This window comes from Lepus europaeus, chromosome 23 (assembly GCF_033115175.1).
Source record: "Lepus europaeus isolate LE1 chromosome 23, mLepTim1.pri, whole genome shotgun sequence".
NCBI classification, from domain to species: Eukaryota; Metazoa; Chordata; class Mammalia; order Lagomorpha; family Leporidae; genus Lepus; species Lepus europaeus.
In genome coordinates this window covers 16,683,440-16,705,671 of record NC_084849.1, presented here as the reverse complement: position 1 = coordinate 16,705,671, position 22,232 = coordinate 16,683,440, and the positions used below count along the sequence as shown (strand labels likewise).

The 22,232-nt window shown below is 48.0% G+C and overlaps 1 long non-coding RNA gene across 1 annotated transcript in view; it reads right to left on the bottom strand.

The window, feature by feature from the left end:
* Positions 1 to 19,805, bottom strand: part of LOC133751800 (uncharacterized) — a 56,493-nt gene extending 36,688 nt beyond the window's left edge. Inside the window, exons 1-2 of the long non-coding RNA XR_009864871.1 lie at positions 19,719 to 19,805; positions 19,396 to 19,574 (exon numbers count right to left, since the gene is read on the bottom strand). This is a non-coding gene — a long non-coding RNA (uncharacterized LOC133751800). The remainder of the gene's footprint in view (positions 1 to 19,395; positions 19,575 to 19,718) is intronic.
* Between the last annotated feature and the right edge of the window lie 2,427 nt (positions 19,806 to 22,232).

Here is a 22,232-nt window from a genome sequence, read left to right as displayed (position 1 = left end):
AAATGAGTGGGGATGTTCTTTCTTCCTACTCGACTGGGAACCACTGCAAGGTCGCACAGTTCAGAAACAAAAGTGTAGGAACATCTACTCTATGAGGGTAATGGCTCCCCACAGGCATGGCCCTGGCAACCAGCGTGACCCCACACTGGTTTTCCAATGCCCCCTCCACATATCCATGAGTAGCCTCTGTATGTATGATCTTAATGGTTCTTTTATTATTCAAATATGTTTGGGTATCTTTTTTTAAAATTTAACTCAGCACAACTGCTCAGTCTGGTGCTGTTGTCTCTTTCTTTCTGAAACCCATTAACTCCTCCTTCAACTGAGCTCATGTTCCGTGAAAGCCTGTTGGGTGCCCAGCTCAGGATAGATGACAATTGGATTGACAAAATATTGCTGCCTTCCTGCTGAACTCACACTACGAGCTGTGCGCTGTGCTAATTTACCCACTGTGTGCCTCATTTCATTATTACCGTCACCCTGGACCAGGGCTTTATTAGTGTGCCAATATAAGGAAACTGAAGCTCAAAATGATAAACTGACTTGCCAAAGATTGCTCAGCTAAGAGGTGAAAGAGGCAGGATTAGACTCCAGGTCCACTTGACTCCACAGGCTTTTCCTCTTAATAACTCCTCCTGAGAGCCTCACATCACAGTGAAACAAATACTTTTGCAAATACAGCCTCATTTCATCCCCATATGGGTAACATGTTCCAATAGTTGCCCATCTTATAGATGAGAAAATCAAGTCTCAAGGAATTTAGTTCAGTTCCCCAGAGTAGAAAAGCACACAGCTGAAATACAAATCCAGTTCTACCTGACTCCAAACCTCTTGCCTTTCCACCACATCTGTCAATCAAATCTACTCTCTCACCACCACTCTGTCTTGAGGAGGCCCCAGTGGGAGCTCTGGCCAGCTCTGACCACAGCCCATAAGACAGAAGTTGGCCTCTCCTGCCCTCTGATTCATCTCTCTAATTGCCTGGCCTCTCTCCAGGCTCCCCAAGCTCTCCACTCCCATGTCAACTGCTTTTGGGGGCCTCCTGTCACCTTGTTTTACAGTCCTCTCAATGAAGAGCAAATCTGTATTGATTTCAGACCATCTCAAGCTGTAAATTACCGGTCATGATCAGCTTGGTCACCCTAAGATGAAAATCTATTGACTGGACTGGGAGCCTAAATCTAATTATAGTCCCAGGAAAGCCAGTGGCTGGGCTGCCCACTGCCTATGTGAAAAGGACTTTTAAAACAGCCAAGAGCGACTCCTCCTCACTGGTGTCCAGGCCGCAAGTGGCCTCTGGCCACAGGTGCGTGTGTGAAATCCAACTTGGACATGAAGCTACTTTTCTAACCCTCCTTAGAGAAGACTGTTGACACATCTGTTGCAATGGGTCCAGGAGCCTGTCTTGCAAAACACTTCCAATACAAAGAATTTCCTTTGTTAAAAAGCACTAAGCTTAAGAGAATGTTCTATATATCTTTCAGAAAGGAAACGCAGGTTACATACAAAGGAAATAGAATCAGAATGGCGTCAGACTTTTCAACAGTAGTGTTGAGTTCTAGGAAGCAATGAAGAAGTACCTCTATAACTGTAAGAGAAAATAACTTCAAAAACTATTGGAAATTATTGAGTTGAAAAGGATTCCCTCAAGCTAGTCATCGCTGAGAGAAGAATGAAGACATAATCAGACTTTCCCTCCCGTATCCCCTTTATTATGAAGCTCCTTAAGGAAGTGCTTCAGAGGAAGTAGGAAGGAAAGCAAGAAACATGGGATCTGGGGCCAGCACTGTGCTGTGGTGGGTAAAGCCACAGCCTGCTTATGGCTGCCGACTCGAGCCCCAGCTGCTCCACTTCCAATCCAGCTCTCTGCTGTGGCCCGGGAAAGCAGTGGAAGATGGCCCAAGTCCTTGGGACCCTGTACCCATGTTGGAGACCTGGAAGAAGCTTCTGACTCCTGGCTTCAGATCAGCTCAGCTCTGGCCATTGAAGCCATCTAGGGAATGAGTTAGTGGATGGAAGACCACTCCCTACCTCACCTCTGCCTCCCTGTAACTCTGCCATTCAAATAAAAAATAAATCTTAAAAAAAAAAATGGGCTCTAACTCAGGAGAGACACAACACAGGAGATTATGGAGTCTTCCATTTAGATTGACAACTTCAAGTTCTTACCTTGGCCAACTCAGAGAAGAAAAAAGTGGTTCTCCTGGTTCTTTTAAGTCTATCACCAACATGTACCTCAGACTGTCTCAGCTGGCCAAGGAATACATAAGTGGGACAGGAAAATATAAAGTTGTCAAAGGCATCATTTCTCTGGTAGGCGATGTGTATGAGAAGAAAGGACTTGGGGCCAGTGCTTGGCATAGTGGTAAAGCCACAGCCTGCAGTGCCTGCATCCCATAGGGACGCCGGTTCGAGTCCTGGCTGCTCCACTTCTGATCCGGCTCTCTGTTATGGTCTGGGAAAGCAGTAGAAGATGGCCCAAGTCCTTGGGCACCTGCACCCACGTGGGAGACTCAGAGGAAACTCCAGGCTCCTAGCTTTGGATTGGCACAGCTCTGGCCATTGCAGCCAGTTGGGGAGTAAACCAGTGGATAGAAAATCTCTATCTCTATCTCTCTCTCTCCCTCTCCTTCTCTGTGTAACTCTGCCTTTCAAATAAATAAATAAATCTTTAAAAAAGAAGAAGAAAGGACTCATCCTGCCCACCACTGAGTTGTCATAGCAGAACTGGCCCCCAAGCATTCAGAATGGGTAGAAGCTGATACCTGGGAAAGCCTTCAGAAGAAGTGAGTAGAGACTGTGAAGGTGCTAAGGTAATTAGGGGGGAAGCCAGCTCCGTCAGTGCTGTGGAAAGGGCCAGGGAGCTTTCTTCATTTTTTTCACATTTCAGTGCTGCTTGCTTGAACAGATTCAGCAGACTGTCACTAGGGTTGGAGGGTGTTAGCTGTGCCATTCTGAGGTGAAGTCATTAGAAAACCGAACACAGCAACAGAGCAGGTGTTCTGCAGCCTTCGTGTCATTCCTTACGTTTTGTGAGGCTGGAACGCTAGCTGCTGTGGGGTCTGTTAGCAAACAGAGGAAGCTGTTGGTGTGTCTGTGCCCTAGGTGACAGGACAAACTTGTGAGAGGATGTTGTTGTCGTCAGTCTTCCTCCGTGTAGACCAGAGGGGCAGGGAGCTTAAAGAAGAGGAACATCAGTGATGCTTGATCTTGGACAGGCTTGATTTTGTGTGTTGCTGCCATGATAGCATCTGGGAGTCACCACAGACCTCTCTGCTCATAACTCAGTTAAGCGTTCAGAAACCAGAATAAGTAATATCCAATTACTTCTTAATATTATTATCTTGAATATAAAAGGCTTTCTGAAAAAAATTAAATAGCCAAGAGCTACCTGCAAAGCCACATAACAACATCGATTAGAGAGGCACGTGGTCTGTATCTGACAAAGTCCAGTGGTTTCCTCTGCCCAGAGAATTGAGAGGAGTGGCCTTGAGCCATTTCTGTTCTCAATAATACTCATGATAGGGGCCAGCACTGTGGCGTAGTGGGCTAAGCCTCCACCTGAGATGCTGGCATCCTGTATGGGTGCCGGTTCCAGTTCCAGCTGCTCCACTTCCAATCCAGCTCCTTGCTATGGCCTGGGAAAGCACTAGAGGACGGCCCAAGTGCTTGGACTCCTGCACCCACATGGCAGACCCAGAGGAAGCTCCTGGCTTCAGATCAGCTCAGCTCCGGCAGATATGGCCATTTGGGGAGCACACCAGTGGATGGAAGATCTTTCTGTCTATCCCTCTCTCTGTAACCCCACTTCTCAACTGAATAAATAATATCTTTTAAAAAACTAATCCTCATGATAATGATGAACTCTGAATAACCACTGTGCAGGCATTACCTCATTCTAAAGCTTCACAGCGGCCATTGCCCTGTAGCTGTGAGACACTGGGCACGATGCTTAGCTATTCTGCGCCTTGGTTTCCTCCTCTGTAGAGTGGGGAATAATAGGTATCATCACAAAAAGATACACATTACACGAAGCACTTTATCGAAATCACAGAGATCAAACGTAGTTGTATTCCTACCCACTTTACTCAGGAAGAAACAAACTCAAGGAGATTAAAAGGCACACAGCTGGCCGGCGCCGTGGCTCAACAGGCTAATCCTCTGCCTGTGGCGCCGGCACCCCGGGTTCTAGTCCCGGTCAGAGCACCGGATTCTGTCCCGGTTGCCCCTCTTCCAGGCCAGCTCTCTGCTATGGCCCGGGAAGGCAGTGGAGGATGGCCCAAGTGCTTGGGCCCTGCACCCCATGGGAGACCAGGAGAAGCACCTGGCTCCTGGCTTCGGATCAGCGCGGTGCGCCGGCTGCAGCGGCCATTGAAGAGGGTGAACCAATGGAAAAGGAAGACCTTTCTCTCTGTCTCTCTCTCTCTCTCACTATCCACTCTGCCTGTCAAAAAAAATTAAACAATAAAAATAAATAAATAAAGTCACACAGCTAACATGGAGTCGTATTTGGATTTCAACATGCTGATTTTAAGATGTTGCCTAATTGCCAGTATTTGGGGATAGAGCTAAGTTCCTGCTTCTCTCGCATATCTGAAAACACGGCAAGCAGCAAGCTCTGGGCTTGCCATTTCTTTCTGCTGTCCTCACTGCAAACTGTTTCTAGTCTCCCGGCAGAGCTGAGCCCAACAGTGCCACAGCCCCCCAGTCACAGGCTCTTGTGCAAAGAAGCGGGTTCTAAGACTGTGAGGCTGTCCGAGCATGGACTGGAAGTCTGGGTGCCCTGGGTCCCAGCAGGCCGACAGCAGCTACCCCTGCTTCTCTCCAGTGGCACTGCAGTCCCCATCACCACCGGCTCCTGCTCTGCCCACTCCTCTCATTCCTGATGCCAGCCTGACCCTGCGGGCATCTCAGGGTGCAGAACAGTCACAGCCGATCTGTGGGCAGGTACAATTTTCTCCCCCAGTTTAGACACAGAAACAAGGTCAAGGAGGTAACGATTTGCTCTAGGTCACTCTCAGCAAATGATAAAGCCCCAGAGCCTGGAGTCCCTCACGGGCTCCCAATGCATCTCTCAGGTGAGGGACCTTCCATCCTCAGCGCCACCACGCCTCAGCAGAGGCCTGGCTCCTCCAGGGCACCGCCGGAGCTGGGGATGGCCCGGAGCTGGCTTTGTCCCCGCTTTGCCATTACCCACAGTCCCCCAAGTCCGATATTCTTTCAGGGAGTGCCAAGATCAGCGGTGACCGCGCCCTCAGCCCCAGCTCGTCGGATGTCTGTGCCCGGATCCCACTCCCTACCCTGCCCCAGGAAGCAGCTCTGCAGCCAGCGAGGCCCAGGGCCAGAGTTCACAGAATCTCCCCCGAAAGCAAGCTTTGCTCTCAGGTACAGCCCCCAGGAGTCCATCCGGCTGTGCTCCCCGTGCCTGCCTCAGCCAGGACTGCAGCCTGCGGTTCCCCCTCACCACCTGCTGTGCCTCTGACGCTGCAGGGCTCAGCTCCACTGTCGCCACGGGGCAGCAGCACTGTTGTCTCACTAGTGACAACCATGATGGAAAACTCTTGTTACGTGGCTAAGGGTCAGATGCTGTCAGTGCTTCGTTTCACCCGAAAACCACCTCATCGAGGGGACAGCAAGGAAGTGAAGTTGTTCATCCAAGATCGTACAGCCAGGAGTACTGGAGATGAGTACTGGAGATGAGATCCAAATCTATACACCGGCGTCAGAAGATTTCTGGGCCAAAAGTGTCTCTGTAAGTCAATCACCCACCCACCTGGAGACAGCCAGGTCACTGCTTTTTTTTTCTTCCCGAAGTTACTTCCTTCTTATTGTTTAGGTGTTAAATCATACTTATTTTAGGGGCCAGCACCGTGGCTCACTAGTTTAATCCTCTGCCTGTGGAGCCAGCATCCCATATGGGCGCCGGTTCTAGTCCCGGTTGCTCCTCTTCCAGTCCAGCTCTCTGCTGTGGCCCGGGAAGGCAGTGGAGAATGACCCAAGTGCTTGGGCCCTGCACCCGCATGGGAGACCAGGAGGAAGCACCTGGCTCCTGGCTTCGGATCAGCGCAGCTCCGTCCATCGCGGCCATTTAGGGGGTGAACCAGCGGAAGGAAGATCTCTCTCTCTCTCTCCCTCTCTCTCTCTCTCTCACTTCTTGTAATTCTATATGTCAAATAAATAAATTTTAAAAATCATATTTATTTTATAAAATGGATACAGTAGACATGTGTATGCTGTTGATTTGGTTGGTTTTTGATGATTTTTTTATTTTTATTTTTTTGCCTTACCAACACCATTTTTCAAAAATTGCTTTCCTATGTCTTTTCTCTCCAAACTCCACCTCTAAAATCTAAGAGACAGGACATTTCTCCTGATGACCAAGCTATCCTGAAATAAGCGGAACTTCAAGTTCCCACAGATCCAACAATTTTCAAACCTCAGAAACCTTTGCCCTTTTCTAAAACAAAAGTCCAAATGTAAATGAACACGTGGTCCTTATCATCATTTATTCCAATAACAAACACTACTTTATGCTGAGCCTAGCATTAACTGCTGGATATACTAGGCAAGCAGCTTAGATACAGTCACTCCCTCAAGGGGCCTACAGTATAACAGGGCCGGGGGGAAGAATGAGTCAAATACACACACATCATTGAACTTGTGATCTCTGACAGAGAGGCCGAGGATATGCTGTGAGGTGGCTGATACATGGACTGGGTGGAAAGTCTGAAGTCAGGGGAAACCCCTCCATCTCAGGCAAACAGGGACACTTGGTCACCCTAATCTTGGGACAAGGTGCTTTGTGTCAACCATGATATACTGCACCTTGCCCTGTTTAGCATTCCATTAGACCATGTGCCAAGTGACCCTTAGGAGCTGAACTTGAGATTTTTGCCTTCATTGTGGCCCGTGGCATCTGGTAAGCTCTGTTCTCATTGCAGTGACTGGGGTAAGTAGTCTTTACAGCAAGGTGCTTTGTAGTCAATAGGCTTTTCTATAAACTGGAGATAGGATGTTTAGATGAATCAAACATTCTGATTACAAAGAATATAGCATGATTATAAAGGAATACTTCACATTAAAGTATTATAATAAAAATCTACTTTAATATACATCTCCTGGGCAAGCCCTATGGTCGCGTTCTTAAGCTGGAATTCCAGACTGCCTGGGTTTAAATTCTAGCTCTGTCAATTTCAAGCTCTGTGACCTTGGACTTCTCTTAGTCCATTTATGTCTCAGTTTCCAAATATGTAAAATAGAGACCTTAACGATCTTTATGTATCAAGATTATAGTGAAGGCAGGGAAAGTGCTAGAATCAAGTGTGACACATGCTAAGCTCTCCATCAATTCACCCCTGAGTATGGGTCAAGGAGCCTTAGAGACTGTATGGGAGTCCCCTGTACTAGAGCTGCACTGTCCAGTAGCCACCTCCCACCTGGGCTTAGTAAGCATGTGAGAGTCCACACTGACATGTGCTCTGTTGTAAAATCCTCCTTGAAGGTTGAGAATAAACAGTGTCAAATATCTCCCTGCAGCTTTGTATACTGATGATTGAAATAATATTTCAATGTATTCAGTAAAATAATATATATAGCAAAAATGAATATATTATTAAAATTAATTGTGCCTGTTTTTTAAACACAGCTACTAAAGCTTTCAGGATTATCTATGTGCTTTTCATTTGAGGCTCACATTACTTGCTGGTGAACAGTTCTAGATCTGAGATTTGGGGGCCAAAAGCCAAGGATAATTAAGAAAGGGAGATGTGGGGGCCAGCACTGTGGTGTAGTAGGTAAAGCCACGGCCTGCAGTGCTGGCATCCCGTATGGGCACTAGTTCTAGTCCCAGCTGCTCCACTTCTGATCCAGCTCTCTGTTATGGCCTGGGAAAGCAGTAGAAGATGGCCCAAGTCCTTGGGCCCCTGCACCTGTGTGGGAGACCCAGATGAAGCTCCTGGCTTCGAATCGGCACAACTCCAGCCATTGCAGCCAACTGGGAGTGAACCAGCGGATGGAAGACCTCTCTCTCTTTCTCTGCCTCTCCTGTGTGACTCTGACTCTCAAATAAATAAATAAATCTTTAAAATTGCCTAGACTGCTAAGGGAAGGGAAGGGAAGGGAAGGGAAGGGAAGGGAGGGGAGGGGAGGGAAGGGGAGGGAGGGGAAAGGAGAGGAAGGGAGGGGAGGGGAGGGGAGGGGAAGGGAAAAGGGAAGGGAAGGGAAGGGGAAGGAGGGGAAGGGAGAGGAAGGGAGGGGAGGGAAGGGAAGGGAGAGGAAGGGAGGGGAAGGGAGGTAGGGGGAGAGGAAGGGAGGGGAGGGGAGGGGAGGGGAGAGAAGGAGAGGGGAGATGTGACAGCACTCTTGAAATGCCCGCTCGGGAAGCCCCAAGCCGTCACTGCTCACAGTCTGCTGATGTAAACCTGTGCGTTGCGATTGCACCTGCCCATTCAGAACAAGAAGATATCAAATTATCCCATGTTCACGTTTCAATTTCTTTCTAGAATGCTAGTCAGGAAAGGGAAATCAGAGTGAACAACACCATGGAGAACAGAATTTTCTCTCCTGCTTGGTGGTAACTACAGATTTTTTGCTAAAAAAAAAACCTTTCACAGACATAATCCAATTTTTGCTCTGAACCCAAGGAGGTAGGGGATTCCTTTTCTAAATTTAAAGAGAAGGAAATGGGACCCCTCCCCCTAGAGTTTGGGGGCACCTTCCAGCCTTGGGATGAGGGCTTCAGTGGGAAGGGGCGGGGCATGCTTTCCATCTCTGTCTCTTGGTCCAAGCACATAGCACTGCTGTGAATACACAAAGATCCTAATCTCTCTGGGGCTCAGTCTTCTCATCCATGAAACGGGGACAATTCCAGTATTCATGGGCAGGACTGAGTGAGAAAATGCATCTGACTTGTTTATCCCATCATCTGGCAAACAGTGGGCACTCGTTCATGCCTACGTCCCTTCGTGCTGTGAAGTTAGCCCGCATTTTGCATGCAGCTGTTATTGGTTCATTCCCGGTGCTGGGAATCTGTTCCACACTGGGAACATATGACACAGTGTTCTATGACTGAGCAGTTTCACATCGGCCACTATTGTAGACACAGTGCTCTGAACGTTCCAGTCCCTGTGCAGTTATGGACATCAGTACACATCAATGTCAGGACTACACAGAAGAGATAAACTGTGAAATCCAAAGGGTGGGTGTAATCAGTATTTAGGAGATACCAGTCCATGGGCTGTCAGAGTCTGGGATCAACTTATGCGACCACTGCCTCCACATCCACCACACTAGATTCTGGTAATTTGCATTTTCAGCAGTCCTGGTGAAAGTGCAGCGGCATGATGTTGGGCTTTGGAGTTACATTTCATGGAAGACTACTGAGGCTGGGCACACTTTCATTTGCTTCTGAGCAGCATGCCCTTGCGAAGCGCCTATTCACATTTTTGCCCACTTTCTCCTGATTTTTCCTAGATACGATATATCTGTTGGATATGAGCATTTTTAAAGCCTTTTCCATTCTGTGGCTTACCATGGAACTCGTTATGGTGTTTTCCAATGGACACAAGTTCTTTGTTTTAACCAGACGTTTTTCCTGCGTGGTTAGCATCTTTTATCTCAGCTACATAATGTTTGCCCATCCATACAGTCATGAAATATTCTCCTTTATTTTGTCCTAAAATGAGGCTTATTGTTCTGCCTCGCAGAATGAGATCCACAATAAATCAAGAACTGATACGTGGATAGAATTATGAGGCTGGGTTGGAGATTTCCATATGGGAAACAGGCTGAGCATCATTCCCTGAAAAGCATGGCCAGAAACGGTCTTGGTTTTAATTTTCAAAAGTAAGAAAAGGTCCCAGCACTGGGAATGAACCAATAACAGCTGCATGCAAAATGCGGGCTAACTTCACAGCATGAAGGGACCTAGGCATGAACGAGTACCTACTGTTTGCCAGATGATGGGATAAACAAGTCATGAATACTGGAATTGTCCCCGTTTCATGGATGAGAAGACTGAGCCCCAGAGAGATTAGGTCCTTGTGTATTCACAGCAGTGCTATGTGCATGGACCAAGAGACAGAGATGGAAAGCATGCCCCGCCCCTTCCCACTGAAGTCCTCATCCCAAGGCTGGAAGGTGCCCCCAAACACCTACAATCATCTATTTCTTGGCACTCTGACATTTCCCGTGGATTAATTCTCTATGTGTTATGTAGTAAGAGGAAGCCGAGTTAGGCATGGATTGTGTTGTGTGCGTTGTGATGACGTGGTTATCAGTCACTGTTGTGTGTGTTGTGATGACGTCATTATCAGTCACTTCTGTAACAGTCCTTATTCCTTCTCCCAGAGCAGTCACAACTTCCAAGACCAGGACCCCGATTCACTATGCTGCCTTTCCACACCATGACACAAAAGTGCACGGCTGGGCTTTGTCCCCTGACATGAGCACAGCCTGTGTCGCTGGCACCAGAGGTGTGTGCAGTGGAGGAGAAAAGCTATTTGGAAACAAATAGCACCAGCAGCTCCATTTTTGCTTCCCCCATAATTTGTATAAAAACATCCTAAAAGGCAGATTTTAATCTCATCAGTGCCCAGTCCAAATGGAAGTTCTCCCTGTTGCCATATATTTGATAACACAGTGGATGTAATGATCAATGCACCAAACCATGAGAACTATAACAAAAAGTCTCCTATCCGAAGCAGAAATTCATAAAGACGAAGAGATTCATTTCAAATAGAGAAAAATTAGGCTCTTGAATTGGTTGATAATTAAATTAACGAAGGGAAACAAATCTTACCGACATATTGCAGGATTATAAAAAGTTCTGACTAACATCAATTGAAAATTTAACATAAAACTCCTCAAAATCATATTAGTAACAAATTGGTTAATGAGTGTCATTTCCAAAAGTATTTAATCAGTAAACACACAAAACAAAATCCCCAGAAACCTCACAGCTCACATATATCGGAATCTTGATAAAGACTTGGTCAAATTTGAAGCAATCCCAAAAACTGACATCATACTACAAATAATAACAGGTAATACTGTGGTGCTTTTTCCTAAACTGTGATCAAGAGTGACAGATTTCCATCTACTAGGATAGAGGGAAGACTGCAATATACTTTTTTCTCTTTCTATACTAATTATACAACTATTGTCGTAGCTAAATGATCAAAGACTATACAGACAAAAATAATGAACTTGGAAAGAAAATACAGTATCGTCTCTTAGTGCCTGAAGGAAGAGTTCCAGCATTCCCCAGGGAGACCAAAATCTGAACAAGCCACTCCCACACCAGGGCACATCGGCAGACGCCCTGCACACATCACCTCTGGATTCCCCACTGCACCCAGTGCAAGGCGAATGCTATGTCGAAGTGGGGAACTTTGTTTCTGCCCAGGGCCATCTGGACAGTTATGACATCCTGCGCGGGCCATACAAAATTGCCAGCTTAAAAATCAGCCTGCTACAGATGTACCAAATTTTGAGTCCCTGCCTGCAGTTGCCTAGGCAGGACCAAACTCAGTGATTCTGTGGCCCTTACATGGCTCCTGGGCCGGACCTTCCCCACCCCTGGTTTAGGGAATAACAGCAAGAAAGCAGTCTGTACATGTTGATGCAGCTGCAATTATTTTTCAAGTATTTTTAATCTGAGGTTGGCTCTGAGCAGATGCAGGTCATGGGGATACGAAGGGCCAACTGCAGGCGGTCATTTAATATGAGTTTCATTATATGGCCCTGTGATGCCAGTGAGTGTGATATTTCTTGGATTTCTTAAATTGGTTTGGGGAAGTTTCTTCTCTAATTCTATATAAACATTTACTTTTGAACTGAAACTTTTCTTATAATTTGTATTTTTCCCCTTAAAGCAGGTCATAAACCTGCAGACGTTGCAGACCCCGTAAAACAGGGATTGATACTTAGAGCCATGCTCTCAGCTCCTCCTGCCCCCTCACCACACTCCTTGCAAAGAAATTCTCTCTCCATCCCATTGTCCCAGGAGCCCTCAAACACTCAACACTCATGCTCCCAATGAATGGGTAAATCTTTTAAAATTATTACCGGAAGGGAGAAGATAATGTTTCTGGCAGTTTGTTGATGAATTTGTTCCAAGGGTATAACCATGAAAGCACACAGTTTTGTACATCCCTAGGCTATATTCTGGACACCACGAGCACTAAGGCATGTGGCCACAGGGGCTAGCATTGTGGCACAGCAGGTTAAACCATTAAGCATCCCACATGGGCACTAGGGTTTGAGCTCCGGTTGCTCCACTTCCAATCCAGCTCCCTGCTAACACACCTGGGAAAGCAGCAGCAGATGGCTCAAGTGTTGAGTATCTGCCACCCATGTGTGATACAAGGATGGAGTTCTGGGCTCCTGACTTTGGCCTGGCCTAGTCCTGGCTGTTGTGGCCATTTGGAGAGTGAACCAATAGATGAAAAATCTTTCTCTCTCCCTCTTGTTCTAACTTGCCTTTCAAATTAATTATTAAAAAAAAAAAATGTGGTTGCTAGTCAGAGACAGGGATTACCCATAACCTTCTTAAATAAACTTGAAAAGAGTGCTCAAGAGGGCGACCAGAAGGGAGAAAATGTTGCAGGTGTACCGAGGAAGTGAGGAGCTTCACAAACTACCCAGCACCCCATCAGCAGGTGTGGCCAGAGAGCTTCCAGGCCATTGACTGGACCTGCTGCTGCCCCAGGCTCCCTCCTGAGTCATCTGGATGCTATGGTTGTATGTGGCACTTGGTAGCATTTCAGTAAGAATTGTTTCTTTGAGGGGCCAGAACTGTGGCATAGTAAGTTAAGCCTCTGTCTGTGGCACCAGCATCCCATATGGGCACCGGGTTGAGTCTTGGCTGCTCCACTTCTGATATAATTTCCTGCTGATGGCCTGGGAAGGCAGTGGAAGATGGTGCTTGCATCCCTGCACCCACGTGGGAGACCTGGAAGAAGCTCCTGGCTTCAGATCAACCCAGCTCCGGTCATTGAACCAGCAGATGGAAGACCGCTCTTTCTGCCTCTCAAATGAATAAATAAATCTTAAAAAAAAAAGAAAAAAGAACTGTTTCCTTGAACAGCTGATTCCACAGGTGAGACTGAATTCTTGGGTCTTACAGACTCCTCTACAGCAGAGATTCTTAACTTAAGGGCAAGGAAGCCCCTGAAACACGGGCATGGACGTGTTTTTCTGGAGCAGACTGCTGTAGAATTCGTCACATTCTCTACAGTGCTTAAGGCTCCAGGAAACACCGAGGTCAATGAAGAGGCAGTAGTCCTGGGAACAATAACCCTATACCACCACCTACAGATGACAGCAAGGCAGCAGCAGAAGGGACCTGTGGGACAGCTCCGTGTGGCTGAACCAACACACACAGAGGTGGGGCCTATGATGGGACAAGGAGGAGTATTTGTCCTCCAGCTCTCCTTTTGTGGAACACAAGAGACACAGGACAAAGGACTCCTTGTATTACCTGTTGCCAATCACTCACTCATCCAGCCAACATTAACTGAGGCCCTCTCTGTCTGGGGGCTGGGGACCAGAGCTGTCCCAGAGTTCCCAGACAGTGGGTCCAGGTCAAGCCGCCTATGGAGTTGCCCCATCTGTCTTCTCCAAGTTGTGTCCAGCGCCCAGCACACAGGAGGAGCTCAACGAACAGCAACTTCTATGGGTAACGTGACAACACTCACAGGAGCTATCTCTGGCATCTAGAATTAGACAAAATTCACATCCTGTCCAGGTATGTGCTGTGTGACACATAGCAGGTCATATCACCTCTTCCAAACTTGGTTTCCTTGTATGTGGGAAAGGAACCTACATCATCGGGGCCTGTGGGGGTCACAGCAGTTAATTTGTGAAAAGAGCCTGGTGCATGGTAGGTGTTCAACAGGGGATGGCATTGGCATCAGTGTCAGAGAGCCCTGGTGGACAGGACACTGTGGCCTGCACTCCACCTTCTGGGAACTCTCCAGAACTGGCTGGCCCTAGTTCCCAGGACTTCTTGCTCCCATGTCTGTCTCTACCACACTAGGCTCCCAGCAATGAGAAATGGCGGTGACATGGGTGGGTGCACAGCAGCATCTAGTGGAGGAGAAGAGAAATTGACAAAGTGACACAATGGCATTGGTAGCAGAAAGTGTTAGGCCTGGGACACAAGTTAGCACAGAAGCCAGGAAGGTGAGCTGCAGGTGCTGGGCGTTTCCACAAAGGGGTAGAAGAGGTCCATGGGCAACAAGGACCCCCATGTGCTAATGGGGGTTACGGGGGTCTTGCTGCCTCCCTGGGTGCTGGGTCTCTAGATCCTGTGGGTGCAGAGGTACATCACTCATGTACTTCATTTGCCTGGGTTCAGCCAAGATACTGCCTCTGCTGCCTCCAGATCCCAGGGCAGTCAGGGGCTCTGTCCCAGGGCACAGCCAAGGCATCCTCCCCAGCTGTGGACCACACATCAGCAGCCGGACCTCACACTTTTCTGACAGCATCATCATTTATTGAATACCTACTGTCTCCCAGAGCTCGCCATCCACAGTCTTCATCGCCACAGCCTTCTAAGGCAAGGACTGCTAGTCCGATTGTTGGACAAAGGCTCAGAGAATCGAAGTGACTTGCCCAGAGTCACGCAGCTAAAATTCAGACTCAGGTATCTCAGAAATCAGCTCTTCCCAAATCACAATGCTGCCTCTCGAGAACACAAAGCAAATAAACAACCCACTACTGGTCAGAGGACTTACTTGTGGGAATAAATCAGGGCTGAAGAAAATCCTTTCTCTAAGACAACTTCTAAATGTCCTGATCCCCTTGGACAGTATCTACTGGGCCCCGGAGTCACAGTCGTGTGGGTTCCCTTGCATTCGCTACAGCACCAAGCATGGGCTGGGCCCAGGCTGGACGAAGGACCTGGCCACAGGCCCCAACCCTCCCCTGGCCATGCCATTCCTGGTGTGTGGATGGAAGATTCTCCCAGGCTGGAGCAGAGATGTACCTGGGCCAAAGTGTAGACACAGGAGGCAGCAACTGTGATGTTCCAGGTATGACAGAAAACACAACAGGAGGAGCGACTGGCCCAGCAGGCACCATTAGGACCAAACAAGCCAGGACCTAAGGCAGCTCCTCTCTGGATCTCTGCTCTGAAAAGGGTCCCCAAGCCCAGGCAGCCATATCTGTGACATGGAGGTTGTGGAAAGAGACAGAGAGGATGGAGAAGAGGGAGCAAAGCAAGCATGAACAGAGACACACACACACACTCACAAGGATAAAAACACAGCAAAACAATACTGTAGTATATCATGTGGATCCCCAAATTATGATGTTTGATATACACATATATAGAACATCAGATTTTAAAGGTTGATTACAGGATATGTATAAAGCACTCCAGATTTTGAAAAATATGAATACATGTACAACAGTGAAATACAAGCTGGGCCTAAATCAAAGTCACTTTCCCCAACGTCATGATAAAAACTATCTCCCAGAACGCTGGAGTGATCCTGCCGGTATAGACAGTCAGAGAAAGCGTGACCTTGCAATAGTCAACTTCCAGGTTGAGACAGGAGCATCTATTCACTTGTTCGAGTGATGTACAAGCACTGAAGCCTTCCAGTTCACGCATAGAAAACCTTTTTGTTCTCCTCCAACCTTCCCAGGCTTCCCCTCCACCAGTGTTTCTCTCATCTCCAAAGCGGGTTTGGAATCTTCAAAGCCATGTGTCCGGGGTTTGGCATCTTCTCCATCTCAGTAGATGGAGAGACGGGACTTTTTGAACCATGAAGTTCCTGACAAACTGCGGTGAGGAATTCATCGGCATTGGGATTTTTTTTTTTTTTCAATTAATCTCAATGGTGTGTATCTGTGACCTCCCAAATAGCCACGTGCGACTCTTTCCAGCGGCGGAAACACTCGAGCCTAACACCATCTGTGCACGCAAGGTTAAGGCCATCTTCTAAGGCATAGCCAGAAAGTCAGAGTTCAGTTTGACACTTCTTTTCTTGATTTCACAGAGTTGCCTCTTTGGGCCCCAGTCCTCACACTCAGGGAGATATTTTAAATCCCATGCATCTTCTCTAAACTGTACTTCACCATGAAGTTGTTGCAAGAAACCCCCAGCCCTTGATGAATTCATTCCCTCTTTCCTATGAGATTATGGGGAGCAGGGCCCACCCAGAAATAACACTTGGAGGGGCATGCACCCACACATAAACAAGAGCTCCTTGTGTCTGGAACTGTACTTTACGGGATGCTACTTATGGAGTCCTTCTCATTTATCTGCATTTTCTACATGATCTACCATGAACACAGATTGCAGACCACATAAGGAAGCCCAGGAGTGAGAAGCAACGTGAGAAGCTGTTACAAGGGCTCCAGCCCTCCTCACCCCAAGCAGAGGAGGAGGAGTCCCTCTCTGTCCCTGTCCCTCTCTCCAGGACTTAAGCCCCTTAGAGAAAGAGAAGGTGACCCCTACAGGGTAGGGCAGAGCAGAAAGGATTTATCCCAAGGTGCAAGCTGGCCCTGCAGAGATGGAGCCCACCAGGACCTGGTGAGATCCCTGGGGAAGGCTGGATGCCTTTGTGAGGCACAGCTCTCGGCTCCAAGAGGACGAGGTGTGTGTCACCTGGCAGAGAACCCAGCAGCGCTGCGGGTTCTGTTTCCATGGTGAGCTGGTTCTGGACCATGACTTTAGAAAACAGAAAGTATACCATTGTTGGGGAGAGGGAATCAGAGCATGTAGAGAGCACACTACACTGGACAAGCCTAAGAGCACCAGGCAAGTGGATTTATGTAGGTGCAAGGCTTCCACACGTTACATGGTTGGTAAGGCTCAACTCTAATTATACTGTAAAGTGTGGTTTACAGACTGTTATTCTCAGAGCTACTACCTGAAAACAATTCTAAACAGGACAAGATGGATCAACTGGGAAACCTTAAGTCCAGGTGGTAGGGACAGAGCAGCCAAGAACACTCACAGGTTTGGGGTGAATGACGACTGATGCACAAGGTTTCATTTCTCTTGGGTAAAGACCTAGTGAGAGGATTGCCGGGTCCCGTGGTTGGTTTGTCCCAGGCTGCTCTCCCCTCACTGGAGACCCCACCCTGTCAGGTCCTTAACATCCTGGGCTTTATTTCTGAGAGGCCTCCCCAGCACCCTGGGCAAAGGGCAGCCGACTGACAGGCACTGACCCCAAAGCTGCCTCCTCTGGTGGGCCCTGTGGAACTTAGCCTGACATCTCAGCACTTCCTGCCCTCCTGCCTCAAGGGACCCCATCCTGCAGTGGCCCCCGTGGGGGAAGGCCAGCTTCATCTCCCAATGAGCCTGTCTCCCTCATGCCAAACACTTTCAACCACCACCAGCAGCAGTGAGTTCCAGAACCAAGCCGCAGGCTTATGTATACATCCCTGAGTGACCACCACACCCACCCACCCCTTCCTCCCCAGGCTACTTCCCTTGCTCCATCTTTGAGCACACAGAATCACATGTTCCACAAATATCTCCCAAGAACAAGCCGATCTGTGGGATCTGCCTTTGGCTGAGTCAGCAGACAAGAACTCCAGCCTTGCTTCATTCTGCAAAGACCTGACCTCGCCCAACTTGGCAATCACCTGATATCGCTTTGCTCCATAGTGCCCCCAGCTGGGGAGTGGGAACTTGGCAGGGGGCAGCCTGCTTTGCGTCTGGCAGGCAGGCATAAATTTTTATTTATGCAATTTTTATTTTTTATTTATTTGACTCACTCTTCAAACACCCACAGTCAACTGGGGCTGGGCCAGGGCTGAAACCAGGAGCTGGGAACATAACTGAGGTCTTCTATGTGGGTGGAAGGAACTGAATTATTTGCGCCACCACCAGTGTCTCCCAGGGTCTGCGTTAGCAGGAAGCTGGAATCAGGAGCTGGAGCCAGGATTGAACCTAGGTATTCTGATGGGATGCATCTCAATGGGCACCTTAAACACGAGGCTAAGTGTCCTCCCTGTGATTATAGTTTGATCAACATTGCCACTACTAAAGTACATTGGAAACACACAGCAAATCTCTTCCCCAAATAAGTTCCTCTCCCAACTTACATAACAAAATGGTCTTACTTTGTAATATATCAATGCAGTCCCTGAACTAAAAATAAGAGGTTTTCGTGTTATTAAAAATCAGTCATGAGTGCCTTTGACAGAAAAATATTGGAGAATTAGAAGTTCATGGAGACCCTAGGAGACATAGAGGAGGCTTGGGTAGTTGAGTCACTTCCACCCACATGGGAGACCTGGATTCAGTTCCTGGCTCCGTACCCAGCTCGACTCTGGCTGTTGTAGGCATTTGAGGAGCGAATCAGTGGATGGGAACAAGCTCTCTGCCTGCCTGCCTGCCTACCTGCCTCTCTCTCTCTCTCTCTCTCTCTCTCTCTCTCTCTCTCTCCCTGACTCTCCAATTAAATTTTTAAAAAGAAATTTTCCCAAGGAAAACACATCAAAGTAAAGTGGGAACCCATAATTGGACCCCCCCCCCAAAAAAAAATCACTTTCCTGTGTCTACTTTCAGAATCCCATGGGCCACAATGGCAAGATGTACCCCTAATATGCATGGATCCGACACAGGAGCATCCACTCCTCCACTGAATGGAAGTTCAACACCTGCATTCTCATCACCACTGAGCCCTGGCCTTGGCGGTCAGGACGCACAACCTCAGGCTCCTCCTAAAAGCCAACCAGCACACAACTGTTCCTAGTCACAATGTTTCGCAAGCCCTCGGGGAAGGAAGGGGTGGGCTTCCCGCTAAAGCAAGTAAGAATTTTCATCTACAGGATTCAACTGCAGCCAGCAAAGAACAAATCTCCTACCTTCTCCACCGAGTTGGGAGAAGAAAAGGCCACACAAGTTGGGGTTTGCAGAGACTCACTCTCTGTAAAGACCCTCTGTCTCCCACTTATTAACACCATTTACAGCCTATGCCAAAGTTTACTGATGTCCAGCCTTGACTATTTGTACTGTTTGGGGACACTTTCTTGAGCTCTTATGCCATTTGTGTTTCAAAAAAAAACATTAACTAAACCACAGCCCTCATGACTTCTCCAAAAACTATATCTTACAAATTTCTACCCATTTTAAAACAGGATTGTTCTAAAAAACTACCCTCTAAAAGTTGTGTGAAAAGTAGATGACTGTGAACCAAATCATGGAAGTCCTGGGTCTACTTGGACTCAGACAATCGCAGGAATCTTTGGCAGGCAGGCCTACCCAGAGTCGCCACTCGTGGAAACCCCTGGGGGCACCTAGGAGTGTGGGACTGAGCTTTAGCCACGTCAAAGTCTAGAAAGTTCTGGTGCATGATCCATCTCTAATGATAACTGATTGCTGAGAACAGACCGGGTTCTCAGGGGGTGTCTGGCAGGACAATCACTCACCTTTGCAAAGAGCACAAGGAATGCACCTCCTCCACTCGCCTCTCTGATTGTGGCAACACAAAAGCCACCGTCCCAGGTCATGCAAGAAGCACACAGGTCATCACAACTCTGCTCATTTTTCACCGCTTGTCCAAACATGGGCCCACACTGGCTTTGTCGTACCACTCGCCTCACCGTGTCTGCAGGAGGGCAGGAAATACGTTAGAATTATGCTCCAAGCTCAAAGACTCACCTTTACAAATGGAAAGCTCCAAGGAGGGAAAACCAAATGGCCTGGCCTTCTGTCCGCTCCCCCAAAATGCAGCCAAATCGGCAGCACATACCCAGAGAACCCTGCAAAGCGCATCAGGGAAAGCGGTACAAAGAAAGAACGAATTCCTAAGTCAGCTCCGTGTCATTTTGCATTTCAGAGAAAATTAAAGGGAAGGATACAGGCAAATTAGTGCTCCAGAGTGTGGGAAAAACAAAGATAGCAAACCCCAAAGCTTTCCTTTGGCAGATAAGAAAACTGGAAAACAGGAAGTTCCCTGGTAGATGAGAAGCTAAGGAAAACCCCCATACAGGTTACAGCTTCGTGGCTTTTTCCTAAGCCTGACGAGGTAAGTTTTTAAGTTTCTAAACCTTTTCCCAAAAAACTTAAGGATGTTTATTTTGGTGCAAAATGATTTGAGGGGCCGGCGCTGTGGTTCAGTAGGTTAATCCTCCGCCTGCGGCACTGGCATCCCATATGGGCACAGGTTCTAGTCACAGCTGCTCCTCTTCCAGTCCAGCTCTCTGCTGTGGCCTGGGAAAGCAGCAGCAGATGGCCCAAGTCCTTGGGGCCCTGCACCCGTGTGGGAGACCCGGAGGAAGCTCCTGGATCCTGGCTTCAGATTGGAGCAGCTCCAACCATTGCGGCCACTAGGGAAGTGAACCAACGGAAGGAAGACCTTTCTCTCTGTTTCTCCCTCTCACTGTCTGTAACTCGACCTCTTAAATAAATAAAATCTTTGGGAAAAAAAATGATTTGAAATCCATGTATACTTTTTTTGAAGCCCCCTCATAGGCATGGATTTCCAATTTTTCAAAATAAAGCAAACTTCTTATCTTTTTTTAAAAGATTTATTTATTTATTTGCAAGTCAGAGTTACACAGAGAGCGAGCAAGAACGAGAGAGAGAGAGAGAGAGAGGTCTTCCATCGATGGTTCACTTCCCAGTTGGCTGCAACGGCCGGGGCTGCGCCGATCTGAAGCCAGGAGCAAGGAGCTTATTCCAGGTCTCCCACGTGGGTGTAGGGACCCAAGGACTTAGGCCATCTTCTACTGCTTTCCCAGGCCAAAGCAGAGAGCTGGATCAGAAGTAGAGCAGCAGGGTCTCGAACCGGTGCCCATATGGGATGCCGGTGCTTCAGGCTAGGGCATTAACCCACTGCTCCACAGTGCCAGCCCTGAAACTTGTTATCTTTTAATTACATTTTCCATGAATCTTTAAAAGTACCCTTGGATTTGATTTATGAACTTGTTTCAGAAGTAAAAGAAAAAGGCTTGCTAAAATCCGTCTCAGAGTATAACAGAAACCCATTACCAACATAGTGAATTACCTGTGATTAATCTTGTAAATAATTGCAGGGCCAGCATTATAGCACCTGTGACACTGGCATCCCATATGAGCACCCACTGGAGTCCCAGCTGCTCCACTTCTAATCCAGCTTCCTACTAATGCACCTGGGAGAACAGCAGATGATCCAAGTACTTGGGCCACTGCCACCCACATGGGAGACCTGGCCCGGCTCCTGGCCCAGCCCTAGCTATTGCAGCCATTTGAGAAGTGAATCAGCAAATGGAAGATCTCTCCTCTCTCTCTCTCTATCCCTCTATCCCTCCATCCCTCCATCCTCTATCCCTCTATCTCTCTCTCCCTCCCCCCGCCCTTCAAATAAATCTTCTTTGAAAACTAAAAAAAAAACTTTAAAAAATAATGTTTGTTGGGGCTGACACGATGGTGTAGTAGTAGGCAAAGCTGCCGCCTGCAGTGCCAGCATCCCATGTGGGTGCCGATTCTAGTCCCAGCTGCTCCTCTTCCAATCCAGCTCTCTGCTGTGGCCTGGGAAAGCAGTAGAAGATGGCCCAAGTGCTTGGGCCCCTGCACCCATGTGGGAGACTTGGAAGAAGCTCCTGGCTTCAAATCAGCAAAACTCCAGCTGTTGTGGCCATCTGGGGAGTGAACCAGCATATGGAAGACCTCTCTCTCCTTCTCTGTAACTCTGCCTTTCAAATATATAATTTTTAAAAAATAACATTTGCATAAGAATTCCAGGAGCCTACTGAAAGGAATGACTAGGAATGGCCAACCTCACACTGAGCTGAGGAGAAAGGATGCAACCATCAGCTACAGACGGCTGAGCTCCTTATCAAGAACCTGCCACCTGGCTAACGCCCTGGGTCCCCTGGACTGACCAACACCTGCCACCTGCCTAACGCCCTGGGTCCCCTGGACTGACCAACACCTGCCACCTGCCTAACGCCCTGGGTCCCCTGGACTGACCAACACCTGCCACCTGCCTAACGCCCTGGGTCCCCTGGACTGACCAACACCTGCCACCTGCCTAACGCCCTGGGTCCCCTGGACTGACCAACACCTGCCACCTGCCTAACGCCCTGGGTCCCCTGGACTGACCAACACCAGCACAAAGCCTGAAGAGCTGCTTAATTATCGATCGGCCTCATTTTTTCCTCACCTGCACCTGAGCTACCCTTTCCCTTGAAAAACCCTTTTTTGCTGGCTTGTTGGGAGGGAAAGAACACATTTTGGATCTGGAAATCACTCTCTCCCCCAGACCACTGGCTCCTTGACATAA